Source organism: Arachis hypogaea, chromosome 17, assembly GCF_003086295.3.
Source record: "Arachis hypogaea cultivar Tifrunner chromosome 17, arahy.Tifrunner.gnm2.J5K5, whole genome shotgun sequence".
In the NCBI taxonomy this organism is placed as follows: domain Eukaryota; kingdom Viridiplantae; phylum Streptophyta; class Magnoliopsida; order Fabales; family Fabaceae; genus Arachis; species Arachis hypogaea.
Genome location: NC_092052.1, coordinates 49,238,081 through 49,258,210, shown reverse-complemented (window position 1 = coordinate 49,258,210; position 20,130 = coordinate 49,238,081). Strand labels below are relative to the sequence as shown.

Here is a 20,130-nt window from a genome sequence, read left to right as displayed (position 1 = left end):
TCAGAATGGACCATCCTAGATATATTCTATGATGGTTTATCTGAGCTATCTAAGATGTCACTGGACACTTCTGCAGGTGGATCCATTCACCTAAAGAAAACGCCTGCAGAAGCTCAAGAACTCATTGACATGGTTGCTAATAACCAGTTCATGTACACTTTTGAAAGGAATCCTGTGAGTAATGGGATGCCTATGAAGAAAGGAGTTCTTGAAGTTGATACTCTGAATGCCATATTGGCTCAGAATAAAATATTGACTCAGCAAGTCAATATGATTTCTCAGAGTCTGCATGGAATGCAAGCTGCATCCAACAGTACTCAAGAGGCTTCTCATAAAGAAGAAGCTTATGATCCTGAGAACCCTGCAATAGCAGAGGTAAATTACTTAGGTGAACCTTATGGAAACACCTATAACTCATCATGAAGAAATCATCCAAATTTCTCATGGAAGGATCAAAAGCCTCAACAAGGCTTTAACAATGGTGGAAGAAGCAGGTTTAGCAATAGCAAGCCTTTTCCATCATCCACTCAGCAACAGACAGAGAACTCTGAATAAAATGCTTATAATTTAGCAAATCTAGTCTCTGATCTATCCAAGGCCACTGTGAGCTTCATGAATGAAACAAGATCTTCCATTAGAAATCTGGAAGAACAAGTGGGCCAGCTAAGTAAAAGGATCACTAAAATCCCTCCTAGTACTCTCCCAAGCAATACAGAAGAGAATCCAAAAGGAGAGTGCAAGGCCATTGACATAAGCACCATGGCCGAATCTGTGAGGAAAGGAGAGGACGTGAATCCCAAGGAGGAAGACCTCCTGGGACGTCCAGTGATCAATAAGGAGCTTCCCTCTGAGGAACCAAAGGACTCTGAGGCCCATCTAGAGACCATAGAGATTCCATTGAACCTCCTTATGCCCTTCATGAGCTCTGATGAGTATTCCTCTTCTGAAGAGAATGAGGATGCTACTGAAGAGCAAACTGCCAAGTTTCTTAGTGCAATCATGAAGCTGAATGCCAAATTATTTGGCATTGATGCTTGGGAAGTTGAACCTCCCTTGTTCATCAATGAACTAAGTGATCTGGATCAACTGACATTGCCTCAGAAGAAACAGGATCCTGGAAAGTTCATAATACCCTGTACCATAGGCACCATGATCTTTAAGGCTCTATGTGACCTTGGTTCAGGAATAAAACTCATGCCCCTCTCTGCAATAGAGAAACTGGGAATCTATGAGGTGCAAGCTGCTAAAATCTCCTTAGAGATGGCAGACAGCTCAAGAAAATAGGCTTATGGACAGGTAGAGGACGTGTTAGTAAAGGTTGAGGGCCTTTACATCCCTACTGATTTCATAGTCCTAGATACTGGAAAGGAAGAGGATGAATCTATCATCCTAGGAAGACCTTTCCTGGCCACAGCAAGAGCTGTGATTGATGTTGACAGAGGAGAAATAGTCCTTCAATGGAATAAGGACTCCCTTGTGTTTAAAACTCAAGGATCTCCCTCTGCAACCATGGAGAGGAAGCAGAAAGAGCTTCTCTCAAAGCATAGTCAACCAGAGCCCCCACAGTCAAACTCTAAGTTTGGTGTTGGGAGGCCACAACGAAACTCTAAGTTTGGTGTTGGAGAGTTTCAACAATGCTCTGAACATCTGAAAGGCTCCATGAGAGCCCACTGTCAAGCTATTGACATTAAAGAAGCGCTTGTTGGGAGGCAACCCAATGTTTATTTATCTAACTCTATTATTCTTGTTTTTCATGTTTTCTTAGGTTCATGATCAAGTGGAGTCACAAAATAAATATAAAAATTGAAAACGGAGTCAAAAATAGCAGAAGAAAAATCACACCCTGGAGGAGCATCTGCCTGGCGTTCAACGCCAGAACAGAGCATGGTTCTGGCGCTGAACGCCCAAAAAGGGCAACATCCTGGCGCTAAACGCCCAGAACAAGCATGGTTCTGGCGTTCAACGCCAGAAATGGCAGCAAATGGGCGTTGAACGCCCAAAATGGCCACCAACCTGGCGCTGAACGCCCAGAGTTGTGTACAAGGGCATTTTACATGCCTAAATTGGTGCAGGGATGTAAATGCCTTGACACCTCAGGATCTGTGGACCCCACAGGATCATCTCAGGATCTGTGGACCCCATACGATCACCTCAGGATCTGTGGACCCCACAGGATCCCCACCTACCTCATCATCTCTCTTCCCATTCATGATCATCCCTTCTGTTTTCCATTTACCACTCACATCAATACACCCACCACCTTCAAAATCCAACATCTCTCTCTCCCACCCAATCCCACCCATATGGCCGAATACACACATCCATCCATCTCCTCCATATCTTCTTCTTCTTCTTCTTTCTTCTTTTGCTCGAGGGCGAGCAACATTCTAAGTTTGGTGTGGTAAAAGCATAGCTTTTTTGTTTTTTCCATAACCATTGATGGCACCTAAGGCCAGAAAAACCTCTAGAAAGAGGAAAGGGAAGACAAAAGCTTCCATCAAGGGTCTATAGCTCAGTGGTAGAACATTTGACTGCAAATCAAGAGATCCCTGAGATACCTCAGGGGAGACATTTTCTTCCACACAATTATTGGAAGCAACTAAGGGTGGAACATCAAGAGCACTCCATCATGCTCCATGAAATAAGAGAAGATCAAAAAGCAATGAAAGAGGAGCAACAAAGACAAGGAAGAGACATAGAAGAGCTCAAGGACATCATTGGTTCCTCAAGAAGGAAACGCCACCATCACTAAGGTGGATTCATTCCTTGCTCTTATTTCTTCTGTTTTTCGTTTTCTATGTTATGTGCTCATCTATGTTTGTGTCTTTATTACATGATCATTAGTAGTTAGTAACTTTGTCTTAAGGTTATGAATGTCCTATGAATCCATCACCTCTCTTAAAATAAAAACTGTTTTAATTCAAAAGAACAAGAAGTACATGAGTTTCGAATTTATCCTTGAACTTAGTTTAATTATATTGATGTGGTAACAATGCTTCTTATTTTCTGAATGTATGCTTGAACAGTGCACATGTCTTTTGAAGTTGTTGTTTAAGAATGTTAAATATGTTGGCTCTTGAAAGAATGATGACAAGGAGACATGTTATTTGATAATCTGAAAAATCATAAAAATGATTCTTGAAGCAAGAAAAAGCAGCAAAGAACAAAGCTTGCAGAAAAAAAAAATAGGCGAAAAAAAAATATAGAAAGAAAAAGAAAAAGCAAGCAGAAAAAGCCTAAAGCTCTTAAAACCAAGAGGCAAGAGCAAAAATCCAATAACCCTTAAAACCAAAAGGCAAGGGCAATAAAAAGGATCCCAAGGCTTTGAGCATCAGTGGATAGGAGGGCCTAAAAGAATAAAATCCTGGTCTAAGCGGCTAAACCAAGCTGTCCCTAACCATGTGCTTGTGGCGTGTAGGTGTCAAGTGAAAACTTGAGACTGAGCGGTTAAAGTCAAGGTCCAAAGCAAAAAAAAGAGTGTGCTTAAGAACCCTGGACACCTCTAATTGGGGACTTTAGCAAAGCTGAGTCACAATCTGAAAAGGTTCACCCAATTATGTGTCTGTGGCATTTATGTATCCGGTGGTAATACTGGAAAACAAAGTGCTTAGGGCCACGGCCAAGACTCATAAAGAAGCTGTGTTCAAGAATCATCATACTGAACTAGGAGGGTCAATAACACTATTCGAAATCTGAAGTTCCTATAGATACCAATCATTCTGAACCTCAATGGATAAAGTGAGATGCCAAAACTATTCAAGAGGCAAAAAGCTATAAGTCCCGCTCATATGATTGAAGCTCTGTTTCATTGATAGTTTGGAATTTATAGTATGTTCTATTCTTTTTATCCTATTTTGATTTTCAGTTGCTTGGGGACAAGCAACAATTTAAGTTTGGTGTTGTGATGAGCGGATAATTTATACGCTTTTTGGCATTGTTTTTAGTATGTTTTTAGTAGAATCTAGTTACTTTTAGGGATGTTTTTAATAAATTTTATGTTAAATTCACATTTCTGGACTTTACTATGAGTTTGTGTGTTTTTCTGTGATTTCAGGTATTTTCTGGCTGAAATTGAGGGACTTGAGCAGAAATCAGATTCAGAGGTTGAAAAAGGACTGCTGATGCTGTTGGATTCTGACCTCCCTGCACTCAAAGTGGATTTTCTGGAGCTACAGAACTCGAAATGGCGCGCTTCCAATTGCGTTGGAAAGTAGACATCCAGGGCTTTCCAGCAATATATAATAGTTCATACTTTGGCCAAGAATAGATGACGTAAACTGGCGTTCAACGCCAGCTTTCTACCCAAATCTGGCGTCCAGCGCCAGAAAAGGAGCCAAAACCAGAGTTGAACGCCCAAACTGGCACAAAAGCTGGCGTTCAACTCCAAGGAGGACCTCTACACGTGTAACAATCAAAGCCCAGCCCAAGCACACACCAAGTGGGCCCCGGAAGTGGATTTATGCATCAATTACTTACTCATGTAAACCCTAGTAGCTAGTTTATTATAAATAGGACCTTTTACTATTGTATTAGACATCTTGGAACGCATTGTTCTTAGACCATGGGGGCTGGCCACACGGCCATGCCTGGACCTTCACTTATGTATTTTCATACGGTAGAGTTTCTACACTCCATAGATTAAGGTGTGGAGCTCTGCTGTTCCTCAAAGATTAATGCAAAGTACTACTGTTTTCTATTCAATTCATCTTATTTCGCTTCTAAGATATCCATTCGCACCCAAGAACGTGATGAAGGTGATGATTATGTGTGACACTCATCACCATTCTCCCCTATGAACACGTGCCTAACAAACACTTCCGTTCTACATGAAATAAGCTAGAATGAATATCTCTTAGATCTCCCAACCAGAATCTTCGTGGCGTAAGCTAGAATGATGGCGGCATTCAAGAGAATCCGGAAGGTCTAAACCTTGTCTGTGGTATTCCGAGTAGGATTCAATGATTGAATGACTGTGACGAGCTCCTAACTCGCGATTGCAGGGCGTTAGTGACAGACGCAAAAGGATAGTAAATCCTATTCCAGCATGATCGAGAACCGACAGATGAATAGCCGTGCCGTGACAGGGTGCGTGAGCATATTATTCACTGAGAGGATAAGATGAAGCCATTGACAAGGGTGATGCCTCCAGACGATTAGCCGTGCCGTGACAGGGCATTGGATCATTTTCCCGTGAGATGACCGAAAGTAGCCATTGACAGTGGTGATGTATCACATAAAGCCAGCCATGGAAAGGAATGAGACTAATTGGATGAAGATAGCAGGAATGCAGAGGTTCAGAGGAACGAAAAGCATCTCCATTCGCTTATCTGAAATTTCTACCAATGATTTACATAAGTATCTCTATCCCTATTCTATTATTTATTATTCGAAAACATCTTCATCACTTTATATCTGCCTGACTGAGATTTACAAGGTGACCATAGCTTGCTTCATACCAACAATCTCCGTGGGATTCGACCCTTACTCACGTAAGGTATTACTTGGACGACCCAGTGCACTTGCTGGTTAGTTGTATCGAAGTTGTGACAAATTATGAGTGTGTAATCACGATTACACGCACCAAGTTGCTCACGTTGCCAGGGATTGTTCGAGCCTGGACATCACAATTTCGTGCACCATGTCTCTTATAGCCATTTAATTTGCCTGGAATCTTCTTCATGATGTGCCAAATATACCAACGGTGAATTATTGTGGGCATACAAGCCTCGATAGCCATTTGCATCGATGCGCATTGATTAGTGAGAATCTCTTTCAGAGCCTTTCCTCCCATGCAACGAATCTAACATTGAAATAATCATCTGAATGATTGAATATCTTCGTTTTTCATCAAAGCATATCCAAGAAGTGTTGACTGACCGTGGTGATTCACCCCGACAAAAGAACCACAAACCAGATTACACCTGAAACAAATTACGGCAAAACCGAATTAAAATCATTAAATACTCCCAAAATAATCACCTTATACACCCAAAAACATCCAATATACACCTCTATAGCAGATTCATAAAACAACATTAATTCAGCATCATAAACCAAAACAGTATATTACCTGTTTGTATTGTAGGTGGTGTCGAATGAAATAATATCTCTAAAATACTCACAGGTAGCCCTGCTCTTTGCGTTCGCCCAAAAAGCAAGCTTAATCGACTGATCATCCTCGAGTTCGAGCTCGAAAAAGAAATTCTGGTTCTTCTCTTTCATTCTTATTAAGTATTTCCCAAATTCTTTTGCATCGTCTAGTTCCAAAACATTCCGCACTTCTCTTGTGATGTAATTTCTCACATCTTTTACGATAAAATTTAACTCACGGTGACCCCCGGCTGCTGCCACAAATGATTGGTAAGTTTTGCTTGGTCTGATACCGGCTTCCTCGTTATTCTCTATTGTACAACACACGGACATGCTTAGTTCCCTGTGCTGTTTGAGTATCTCTGCTTGATTTGGACAGCAGGGATGTGAATGATGCAACACAACCTTCGAAATGATCCAAACACCAATATCCTTCAATATGTGTATATAATTATTGCAAGACAATTTGAGGAATTTGTCTTCTCAGTCGAAGATATTTTCGATTTTCATTTTCCCTCTCTACTTCATGTAATTAATTGATTCTTAATTTCATTTTCCTTCTTATTTATGCTCCGAACTCTTATAGAAAAACCTACAGCCTTTGAATAATCCTTGTAGAATTTTCTAGCATCTTCAAGGGTGTTAAAAGTCATCCAAACCTTGGAAATAAGCTGCTCATCAACACCACAAAGGGGCTGCAAAATACACCAAAAATACAACTATAGAATGCAAATACAACTATAAAACCATCATAAAAAAAAGATTCATGAATCATCATTAAATAGAAACTAAAACAATTCAATTAAAAGAATAAGACAATTCATCCTCAGCCAGATGAAAAGTCATAAACTGTAAATATACCCAAACTTTCGTCAAATACACCCAAATATTTTTTATTTACACCCGTAAGTCTGATATAAAATGCAGAAAAATTCATCAGAACTAGTACATTAGATTCAACTCAAACAATGAACAATGAACAGCAAATTTCACAGACAAGGTTCACACATTATTAACTGGATTCAAATTCAAATTCAATTATTAACTGGAAATAAACCACACCTCAGAAACTTCATTGGATTCAAATTCAAAATCCACTTCGCTCTGGTTCAACTGACAATTTGAAGTTGAATCATCCATTATCTTCAAAACGATTTAACAACTTGATTTCAGAAACAATGAAAAACGAAAAAAATGAAGAAAGAGAACAGAGAAAGAAACTTACGTGAAGGGCAAAGGAGAAGGCAGAGAGAAACGCACGAAAGAGATCGAAGAGAGAAGGCAAGAAAACGCAAAAGAAATTCAAAAAAGGAAACAAAATCCTTTCGAAAAAGAAAGTTATAAATTCGCGCATTGATTGATTGAAAAAACTGTAAAGGAGGCGCGTGAAACGTGCCATAAAAGGCACGTTTTAGGGATAAGGGATTTTTAGGATTTATAAGACTTATATAGTAAAAAAGCTTGCATACGGAGATTAATTGTTATATTAATACCTAAAGGATTTTAATGACTTTTCATATTTTTAACAGACCAAATTACTTTAATTCTAACCAAATTCTATAAGAACGAAGATATTTGACTATTTGAGTATTTAAAATAAAAGTCCATAAGATTTAAAAATTAGGTCAATTCTAATTTTATTGTGTTCCCAATACATCCTTATTTTATTGGAGACTGGTTGTTGGAGAATACAGGGAGAATTAAAAGGTAGGGAAAGGAAAAACAAGAACTAACAAGTAGTATCTTATTCTTACGAGGGTCACTGTGAAAAACTAAATTAAATGAATTTGTCTTCTATCATGATTTCTTTCTAGATAGCGATAAAAATATAATTGTTTTGGTTTTAGTAGTAATTATAGTAATTTGAAAGTGAAGTGGCTAAAAAAATAAGAAAAAGAAGGAAATAATAATAGCTTAAAAATAGTATTTAAAAAATTTTAATCTTGATAAAAAAAATAAAATATTAAAAAAATTTTAAAGAGAAATTACAACTTAACCAAAATATTCAGAACTAAAATGATACTTTACGTCACTTTAAATTCAATTCCGTTTACTCTTACTTGGTTTGGATCAAATTGATTCTTGACAAAATAAAATTTGAAGTATATAATAGTTTTAATAAATAAATAAAATTAACTTACCTAATTTGAATAAAAAAATTAAACTAAATTTTTTTCCCTTCAAAAAAATTCGTTTATGTCGTACACGAATTGTAGAATAGAGTACTAAAAGTTATCCTAAATCTTAGAGAAGATTACTTCTAGAAAGAAGGATTTTTTTATTTAAATAAATTAAATAAATAATTATAAAAATTATTACGAAAATATATCTCCCAATCTTATTTCATTTAAACTGTAAATGAGATAATTATGAATGTATCTCGTTTATACTGTAAATCATATATATGGAATTTGAAAAAAAGTTTGTTTATAGTGTAAACGAGATATATGTATTTATAAATATAAAAATATAATTTTTGAAAATAATAAAAATTATTAATAATTTAAATTAGACCAAACTCTTAAAAATAGAACGTTTCAAATAACAACAAAGATAGACAATTTCAACCTTCAAATAATAAGAAAGATGGACGGTTTCAAAATAACAGAGGACATTCATAGGCAGTTTTAACTAATTAATTAATGGGTGCTGCCGTGCTGGGCGTATCAGATAATTTGAAACTGCTATTAACACATTATTTTTTTAAAAATCAACCCACTTAAATTAATACCAAAAAAGTTTAGTGTTAATTTAATTTTTTTTAGGCATGTTTTATTAAAAAAATATATGTTAAAATTTAGCTCCTAAATTAATTACGAAATATTTGTATAACATATAATAATTAAATTGTCATAATAGAATAAAAGAAATGATAATATATAAATAAGTAATCTAAATTGCTTATAATAATATAATAATTTTTTTATGAAGTTTTAAGTATATATTTTTCTAGAATGAGTAGTAATCGGTTTTATTATTGGCATTGTAACGTATTATTGTAAAATTAGTTTTGTTTTATTACGAAAAAAAAAATAGGCATGACCGCATTAGGGAGATGTTGCGTTAAAGGAGAGAGGTGGGTGAAGTAGTTGAGTGGAGTCAATTACAAATTTACAATAAAACAGTAAAGCAGTTTTAGAAATTTGGATATGATGCATAAAAATTCGATCTATTGTTTTATGTATTATTTTTTATTATTAGTTTAAATGGGTTTGTTTTTAAGAAAATAATCGGTTGATTTTAAATGAGTAGTTTTAAATTACATGGTATGCGAAGTCGTCCATTAATTAGTTAGTTAAAATTGCATATTTTTTCTGTTATTTTAAAACTGTCCATCTTTTTTATTATTTGAAACTGTTCATCTTTTTTATTATTTGAAACGTTCTATTTTTAAGAGTTTGGTCCAATTTAAATTATTAATATTTTTTATTATTTTCAAAAATTATATTTGTATATTTACAAATACATATAACGAGATATGTGTATTTTTTTAAATTCTATATATCTCATTTATCGTGTAAACGAGATAAATGAAATAAGATTAGGAAACGTATTTTTGTAATAATTTTTATAATTATTTATTTCAGTAAATAAAATATTTACTTAATTTATTTAAATAAAAAATTCCTAAGAAGAAGTAATAGTCGTAGAAATTAAAAAAAAAATTGTAAGAAATAACGGAAATCTTTTTTTTCCTTTCTTCTTATTTGATAATTACAAAATATTGATTTTAAGTGAGAATCAAACATAAATAAAAAAAAATGCAATATATTGAAAGTTTTAGAAGTAAAACACAAATCTATACCAATATATAATGGGATACACAGGTTTGGTATCCAATTCTTTCTTTTTTTTTTTATCCATGTTCTTTTTTAATAAAAAATGGGTTTATCTATGACATGATTTAAAAACTGAACCACTCCTAATAAAGAAAACGGACACCACGTACTCAGGATACATAAATAATTAATAATTTTATTTTTATCTTTAATTTTTCATGATATTTTATAAAAATTATTAAAATATAAATAATTAATACAAATAACGTATAAAGAAATAGTCTATATGTAACGACCCAACTTCCAGAACGTCATGATCGTACCGAAAGTAAGGCGTTACCAACCTGCTTTACTTTATTAACTATTTACTATTGAGCCTTTAGTTCGATATCGAGATTCAGTTTTATAGAAAATTCTAGAAAAATTTTGCTTTTATTATTTAAAATCATATAACAAACATTTCGAGTAATGATAATCACATAATTATTAATGATAGTAATACTATACAAAATAATTTAAATAAAATTCAGGTACAACGCCTATTCCTCTGCATAAAATAAAAACTAAAGCTAGAAAGGCGAGGAAATTCTACGAAAGAAACTCAAGTTATAAACTCAACTCGTAAATAAGTTCTATAATCGCCCGCAGCTTCAAACGGAGTCTTCGAACCTGTGTCACTGAAAGGGTGGAAGATTTTGGGGTGAGAACAAACTACACGTTCTCAGTAGGGAATGGGAATACCGTAAAAGTAATGAAATAGAATGCAAATAATTAACATACTCTAGGAAACTATATTTTTATCAAACTCTTATGAAAATACTATTCTTGGTTTTACTTTAACTAATTAGTTACCTCTTCCAAAGAAAATCTCTAAGCTCAAAACAAATTCCAAAATATAAAACTGGTCACATTAAGCATTTCTCAACCACACAATTAATTTTCAATCACAACGTCAAATCTTACTCATCATCATACATTCACCATCTAGTAGCACTAACAAAAGATTCAATTCAACACACAAATAAGTCACAGCAACGCAAACAGCATAATCACAAGTAAGTACAACGAGCAAACCCAATCAAATGCAGATGCGCAAACAAGGATGATGCATGTCTAGCCCTAGTGCAGGTAATGAGCTCATCTATCGGTTTCTACCCGCTCCCGACGTAACCCGAAGCATCTGAAACGGGTATGGTTTTCCAGTCAGCATAGGTACAGTTCTCACTAACTGACGTATGCGTCATATCCTCTGTAAGCAGACTCTGCCTTACAGGTGACGGCATTCCAGCCGTGTATGAAATCATATCCTCTGTAAGCAATCCTTGCCTTACAGGTGCGGCATTCTAGCCGTGTATGAATTAATATCCTCTGCAAGTGATCCCAGGTTATCAGTTGCAGGTACAACTCTCAATAGTTGTGTAACACTGGAAAACGTTCTGTGGTCGTACCACTATCTATCTGACTGCCTTCACGCAGCAGATCATTACATAATCATTCTCATTATCTTCATTCATTATCATTCTCATTATTCATCATCACTTTTACATTCTTATGCAGTACCTCTTTCTTTCTCTATTCAATCATACAGTATAAACTTTACATATTTCACTCTTGCAATATCTTGGTTCAAGCCATTTCTCTTTGCCATTCGTTCAAAAAAATCTCAATCATCAATTCAGTTCATAATCTCTTCTATGGCAATCTTGAGTCAAGCCAACTTTAAAACTATCTTTCATTTTAGTTCTCTATCAAAGACTCAAGAAAATTATTTATTTTTAAATTCATTAAACACTTTTCAAAACATAACCTTTCATTAGAAGTAATCAAATAAAACTCTTTCTCAAGTTTACTAACTTCACAAAGATTCAAAAATCATCTCTCTTACTATTCAAATTCAAATATTATTATTTCACCAAATTTCTAAAAAGGTAATCCTTTATTTCAAGCCCAAAACATAACTCTTTCTATATTGAATCAAATTCAAAACATAATTTCTTTCTTAAATAATTCAAGTTCGAAACATAAACCCTTCCTTGGTAATTTGAACTCAAAATATTTTAATTCTTTTCTAAACTAAATAAAGCTCAAGTGATATAATTTTCCAAATTCAAAGCTTCTAAAATAACTTTTCAAATGAAACCTTAGATTTTTATAAAATTTTAATAGCACCTCCCCTAAAACTCGGACTTAGCCACCCTTACGGGTTCCCTCTTTCTCAACAAATCACCAGCCCTTTTCTCAATAATTTTCAAACAGACAATTCTCAATCAATCAGATATTCGCATTTCATAATAATTAGCAAATCAATCATACTCCACAATTTCTGCTAATCCATCAATCCAATCTCACCATTTCATATTTACTTTTCACTTATTTCATAAAATCCTTTCAAAATTAAACACAATCAACTAGTAATCCCAAAAAAAAATCAGCCTTTCATAATTCAAAGTCATTTACTTGTTAACAAAGTAACTGTTTTGGTTTAGAAGTCATATTTCAAGAGAATAATTCGGTAATCAAACTTCAATCTTTTAACAGTTCTCAAGCATAACTCTAATTAATCACGAATCAACATTAACAAGCATCAAAACCAATTCCAACCGGTCACAAGTCAATTTCACAGCCATTCCAACATATCATATTACTAAAATCAACAACAAACGCTTATTCTCAATAATCAAAATACAGCCACAACTCAAACCATCATCACAATAATCCCAAACCAAACACAAATCCAACTCAGTTCATCAATTATCAATATGACAACTTTTCAATAGTTAGCTCATCAAATTTCAATTTAACAAGTATTATCAAATGAATCACCATTCACAGCCACTTTTCAACCAATTCAGCAATATCACATAAGTCAGAATTTTCAACAAATCCATCAAAATCAGAAAAACCAATATCAGTCACAGCATTAACCAAAACTAACCTTGTCAAATCAATTACTCACAATAACAAAAATCCAGTGACATTTTCAGCCATAACCTAAACTCAATAAACTAATTGAAACACCAGAATATCATCTCAATATCAGACTTAATCCAAATTTCACAACCTCAAACCAAGCTTATTCCTATCAATTAATCATATTTATGAATTATTTGTAATTATTCACTAAACCTCATTGGCATTCATAAGTTAAAACTGTTAATTTTTGAAATAAATTCCCTACCTCAATGTCGCATTAACAACGCAATTAAACCAAGCAGCAGCGTCGGTGACATTTTTCCTATGAGTTCCCTTCCTCTGGCAACAACACAACAGCTCGGGACCTACGTAGCAGCATCAGAATCATCAGGAGCGGCTCCAACATTGGTTCCCGGTGACTCCAATGGCACTAGCAATCTCCAAATAGAGCCGGCAGCTACCTCCAGTAACGGTGGCGGCAAGGTAATTTACAATAATCTCTTTATACAATATAAACAGTTTCAGGGACAAGCTTCAAAGTAAAATTGAATTGGCAGAACTAGGAGGAACCAGAAACAGGGCAAGCTTACCAAAACGGCAGTGATTCTAACAGTGGTCTCTGACGACAGAGGTGGTGTGCAGATCGACGGCAGACCACAGTGGCCCCTCTACTCTGCGGTTCTGCCTCCTTTCCTCCCAACCTCCAAGAGAAGCACCAGCCCCAAACAAGGCTCGACGGTGGTAGTGGAGTGGCTGACCTCAACACTGGCGACGCCGGGCGGAACAGCGACGGCAACAGAGGGGCACGAACGGCGACGTTGGGACGACGGCAACAGAACCCTCGCCGTGATAGTCGTGAAATGGGTCGCAACGGTGACGTGCCACACAGCCCCTCTCCTCGCTGGTGAACCTGGCTCATGGTCGTTCTCTCTTCCTCTACTGGCCCTCGACGGCGACGACTCCAGGGGGAAACGACGAGCAAAAACGGCAGCTCCTCGAGCGACAAATCGGTGGCATGAGTTCTCGCGGGAGTGGCTGTGACAAAGACGGCGCAGTGGCGGCGGGCTGAACGGAGGTAGCAGCGTGGCTCATCTCCACTTCTGATCGCAGCTCCGCCTCCTCTCTCTCGGTCCGTTTTTCTTCTGCATCCCTTCCCCCTTTACTACTGCGACTGATTTGAGAAAGGGAAAGGTTGGTATCACGGCTGCTGGGTCAGAGAAGAGGGCAATTGGAGTAGGGTTTCGGCGGCTAGGTTTGGGAAGAATTAGGGTTTCCAATTTGGGAATTAGGGTTTCTGATTCAATTTGGAAATTTAGGTTTAGGAATTAGGGATTTTATAAAAGAATATGGATAGGTATGAATAGATATTTTGATAAAATTGAAGGGTAGAGTAATTTTAAAATCAAATATACTTTTTTAAAAATATTTAGAAACATTATTTATCAACATATTGCTAAGTTCAATCAATTATTTCTAATTTAAATTATAAAATAAACATATTAATCATATAATTATAAAATATAGTTCACACTCAATCTTAATCATTCAAATTAAATGATATAACTTCTCATTATTTTTCTATCACTAGACTTTAATTTCAATTTATAAAATAACCAATTATAATAAAAATTGTACATAAATATTAATTGACGTAAACTTAAGGTATTTATAAATATCAATCTAGTCATTTCTAATAATTTCTAGGAGTTCACGTTAATAACATAATTCATTCAAAATAGAATTTATTTATACAATTCTTCTTATTTTTCAATTATCAAAATTATAATTTCAATCATACCAAATATCTAATAAAGATTATATAAAAATTCTAATTAATTTAAATTCCAATTATCAAGAAACTCTATTTAATTACCTTTACCAAAATAATTTTCTTAAAATAAAATTATCAACAAATAAAATAAATCACAAATAACTAATTATTTGATTTTCAAAAACTAGGGTTGTTACATTCTACCCACCTTAGAAAAATTTTTGCCCTCGAAAATTGCTAGAATAAAATAAATTCAAACTGAAATCAAAGAAAGCAGAATATATGGACAAAAGTATAGGCAATGTCAAGGATGAACATTCAAAGAGTTACGTAAGCAATCAGATTCAAAGGCAAGTAAAGGTATACAAGAATGACAAGGTATGGTTGGGAAACAATCAAATCACATTTTAAGGAGGAAATTCAAACCAGAGAATTCCAATGAAAGCAACAAAGAAAAGGATGGCACGAGTTTATGTGGCACGAATAAAGATTATACGTCGAATCGAAGCTAACTTCATAACTTCTAGCGCTCCCAAACCTCGTGAATCGCATTATCTATTACTTCTATTTCATCAATGATAACCCATTAGTGTCCCCATATACATAAATCATTAGTATTAAGTTGGCCAGACCTAATACCATGAAGTATGAAATGGTAACCTAACAGCATTAATCATCAGACAGTCATGCATATAAAACTCAAACTCTTGTTATCAGAACAAGTCACAAAGCATGACAGACACTCAAAGTATGCAGTGAAGCATATAGTCAGTCCATTCCCAAGACTCTAACAGGAACGAACTGCTCTGATACCATTTGTAACGATCCAACTTCCAGAACGTCATGATCGTACCGAAAGTAAGGCGTTACCAACCTGCTTTCCTTTATTAACTATTTACTATTGAGCCTTTAGTTCGATATCGCGATTCAGTTTTATAGAAAATTCTAGAAAAATTTTGCTTTTATTATTTAAAATCATATAACAAACATTTCGAGTAATGATAATCACATAATTATTAATGAGAGTAATACTATACAATAGAATTTAAATAAAATTCAGGTACAACGCCTATCCCTCTGCATAAAATAAAAACTAAAGCTACAAAGGCGAGAGAATTCTACGAAAGAAACTCAAGTTATAAACTCAACTCGTAAATAAGTTCTATAATCGCCCGCAGCTTCAAACGGAGTCTTCGAACCTGTGTCACTGAAAGGGTGGAAGATTTTGGGGTGAGAACAAATCACACGTTCTCAGTAGGGAATGGGAATACCGTAAAAGTAATGAAATAGAATGCAAATAATTAACATACTCTAGGAAACTATATTTTTATCAAACTCTTATGAAAATACTATTCTTGGTTTTACTTTAACAAATTTAGTTACCTCTTCCAAAGAAAATCTCTAAACTCAAAACAAATTCCAAAATATAAAACTGGTCACATTAAGCATTTCTCAACCACACAATTAATTTTCAATCACGACGTGAAATCTTACTCATCATCATACATTCACCATCTAGTAGCACTAACAAAAGATTCAATTCAACACACAAACAAGTCACAGCAAGGCAAACAGCATAATCACAGGTAAGTACAACGAGCAAACCCAATCAAATGCAGATGCGCAAACAAGGATGATGCATGTCTAGCCCTAGTGCAGGTAATGAGCTCATCTGTCGGTTTCTACCCGCTCCCGACGTAACCCGAAGCAGCTGAAACGGGTATGGTTTTCCAGTAAGCATAGGTACAGTTCTCACTAACTGACGTATGCCTCATATCCTCTGTAAGCAGACTCTGCCTTACAGGTGACGGCATTCCAGCCGTGTATGAAATCATATCCTCTGTAAGCAATCATTGCATTACAGGTGCGGCATTCTAGCCGTGTATGAATTAATATCCTCTGCAAGTGATCCCAGGTTATCAGTTGCAGGTACAGCTCTCAATAGTTGTGTAACACTGGAAAACGTTCTGTGGTCGTACCACTATCTATCTGACTGCCTTCACGCAGCAGATCATTACATAATCATTCTCATTATCTTCATTCATTATCATTCTCATTATTCATCATCACTTTCACATTCTTATGCAGTACCTCTTTCTTTCTCTATTCAATCATACAGTATAAACTTTACATCTTTCACTCTTGCAATATCTTGGCTCAAGCCATTTCTCTTTGCCATTCGTTCATAAAAATCTCAATCATCAATTCAGTTCATAATCTCTTCTATGGCAATCTTGAGTCAAGCCAACTTTAAAACTATCTTTCATTTTAGTTCTCTATCAAAGACTCAAGAAAATTATTTATTTTTAAATTCATTAAACACTTTTCAAAACATAACCTTTCATTAGAAGTAATCAAATAAAACTCTTTCTCAAGTTTACTAACTTCACAAAGATTCAAAAATCATCTCTCTTACTATTCAAATTCAAATATTATTATTTCACCAAATTTCTAAAAAGGTAATCCTTTATTTAAATCCCAAAACATAACTCTTTCAATATTGAATCAAATTCAAAACATAATTTCTTTCTTAAATAATTCAAGTTCGAAACATAAACCCTTCCTTGGTAATTTGAACTCAAAATATTTTAATTCTTTTCTAAACTAAATAAAGCTCAAGTGATATAATTTTCCAAATTCAAAGCTTCTAAAATAACTTTTCAAATGAAACCTTAGATTTTTATAAAATTTCGACAGCACCTCCCCTAAAACTCGGACTTAGCCACCCTTACGGGTTCCCTCTTTCTCAACAAATCACCAGCCCTTTTCTCAATAATTTTCAAACAGACAATTCTCAATCAATCAGATATTCGCATTTCATAATAATTAGTAAATCAATCATACTCCACAATTTCTGCTAATCCATCAATCCAATCTCACCATTTCATATTTACTTTTCACTTATCATAAAATCCTTTCAAAATTAAACACAATCAACTAGTAATCCAAAAAAAAAAAAATCAGCCTTTCATAATTCAAAGTCATTTACTTGTTAACAAAGTAACTGTTTTGGTTTAGAAGTCATATTTCAAGAGAATAATTCGGTAATTAAACTTCAATCTTTTAACAGTTCTCAAGCATAACTCTAATTAATCACGAATCAACATTAACAAGCATCAAAACCAATTCCAACTAGTCACAAGTCAATTTCACAGCCATTCCAACATATCATATTACTAAAATCAACAACAAACGCTTATTCTCAATAATCAAAATACAGCCACAACTCAAACCATCATCACAATAATCCCAAACTAAACACAAATCCAACTCAGTTCATTAATTATCAATACGACAACTTTTCAATAGTTAGCTCATCAAATTTCAATTTAACAAGTATTATCAAATGAATCACCATTCACAGCCACTTTTCAACCAATTCAGCAATATCACATAGGTCAGAATTTTCAACAAATCCATCAAAATCAGAAAAACCAATATCAGTCACAGCATTAACCAAAACTAACCTTGTCAAATCAATTACTCACAATAACAAAAATCCAGTGACATTCTCAGCCATAACCTAAAATCAATAAACTAATTGAAACACCAGAATATAATCTCAATATCAGACTTAATCCAAATTTCACAACCTCAAACCAAGCTTATTCCTATCCATTAATCATATTTATGAATTATTTGCAATTACTCGCTAAACCTCATTGACATTCATAAGTTAAAACTGTTAATTTTTGAAATAAATCCCCTACCTCAATGTCGCATTAACAACGCAATTAAACCAAGCAGCAGCCTCAGTGACGTTTTTCCTATGAGTTCCCTTCCTCTGGCAACAACACAGCAGCTCGGGACCTACGTAGCAGCATCAGAATCATTAGGAGCGGCTCCAACATTGGTTCCCGGTGACTCCAATGGCACTAGCAATCTCCAAATAGAGCCGGCAGCTACCTCCAGTAACGGCGGCAGCAAGGTAATTTACAATAATCTCTTTATACAATACAAACAGTTTCAGGGACAAGATTCAAAGTAAAATTGAATTGGCAGAACTAGGAGGAACCAAAAACAGGGCAAGCTTACCAAAACGGCAGCGATTCTAACAGTGGTCTCTGACGGCAGAGGCGGCGTGCAGATCGACGGCAGACCACAGTGGCCCCTCTACTCTGTGATTCTGCCTCCTTTCCTCCCAACCTCCAAGAGAAGCACCAGCCCCAAACAAGGCTCGACGGTGGTAGTGGAATGGCTGACCTCAACACTGGCGATGCCGGGCAGAACAGCGACGGCGACAAAGGGGCACGAACGGCGATGTTGGGACGACGGCAACAGAGCCCTCGCCGTGATGGTCGTGAAATGGGTCGCAATGGTGATGTGCCACACAACCCCTCTCCTCGCTAGTGAACCTGGCTCGCGGTCGTTCTCTCTTCCTCTGCTGGTCCTCGACGTGGACGACTCCGGGGGGAAACAACGAGCAAAAACGGCGGCTCCTCGAGCGACAAATCGGCGGCATGAGTTCTGGCAGGAGTGGCTGCGCCAATTCGGTGCAGTGGCGGCGGGCTGAACGGAGGCAGCAGCGTGGCTCACCTCCACTTCTGATCGCAGCTCCGCCTCCTCTCTCTTGGTCCATTTTTCTTCTGCATCCCTTCCCCCTTTACTGCTACGACTGATTTGAGAAAGGGAAAGGTTGGTATCACAGCTGCTGGGTCTGAGAAGAGGGCAATTGGAGTAGGGTTTTGGCGGCTAGGTTTGGAAAGAATTAGGGCTTCCAATTTGGGAATTAGGGTTTCTGATTCAATTTGGGGATTTAGGTTTAGGAATTAGGAATTTTATAAAAGAATATGGATAGGTATGAATAGATATTTTGATAAAATTGAAGGGTAGAGTAATTTTAAAATCAAATATACTTTATTAAAAATATTTAGAAACATTATTTATCAACATATTGCTAAGTTCAATCAATTATTTCTAAATTAAATTATAAAATAAACATATTAATCATATAATTATAAAATATAGTTCAAACTCAATATTAATCATTCAAATTTAATGATATAACTTCTCATTATTTTTCTATCACTAGACTTTAATTTCAATTTATAAAATAACCAATTATAATAAAAATTGTACATAAATATTAATTGACGTAAACTTAAGGTATTTATAAATATCAATCTAGTCATTTCTAATAAAATAATTTCTAGGAGTTCAAGTTAATAACATAATTCATTCAAAATAGAATTTATTTATACAATTCTTCTTATTTTTCAATTATCAATATTATAATTTCAATCATACCAAATATCTAATAAAGATTATATAAAAATTCTAATTAATTTAAATTTCAATTATCAAGAAACTCTATTTAATTACCTTTGGCAAAATAATTTTCTTAAAATAAAATTATCAACAAATAAAATAAATCACAAATAACTAATTATTTGATTTTCAAAAACTAGGGTTGTTACACTATACCAATATATAATGGGGATATACAGGTTTGATATCCAATTCTTTCTTTCTCTTTTGCTCTTGTTCTTTTTTATTAAAAAATAGGTTTACCTATGACATGATTTAAAAACTGAACCACTCCTAATAAAGAAAACTGACACCACGTACTCAGGATAC

The 20,130-nt window shown here is 35.1% G+C and overlaps 2 long non-coding RNA genes across 2 annotated transcripts; both read right to left on the bottom strand.

Annotated features, from left to right (window-relative positions):
* Positions 1 to 10,328: 10,328 nt before the first annotated feature.
* Positions 10,329 to 14,159, bottom strand: LOC112767446 (uncharacterized). Its single transcript, XR_003184908.3, has 2 exons — positions 13,048 to 14,159; positions 10,329 to 10,546 (listed from the first exon to the last, which is right to left on the bottom strand). It is a non-coding gene; the product is annotated as an uncharacterized lncRNA (long non-coding RNA).
* A 1,383-nt stretch (positions 14,160 to 15,542) lies between these two features.
* On the bottom strand, positions 15,543 to 19,286 carry LOC140180955 (uncharacterized). Its single transcript, XR_011875243.1, has 3 exons — positions 18,589 to 19,286; positions 18,264 to 18,498; positions 15,543 to 15,760 (listed from the first exon to the last, which is right to left on the bottom strand). It is a non-coding gene; the product is annotated as an uncharacterized lncRNA (long non-coding RNA).
* Positions 19,287 to 20,130: the final 844 nt, after the last annotated feature.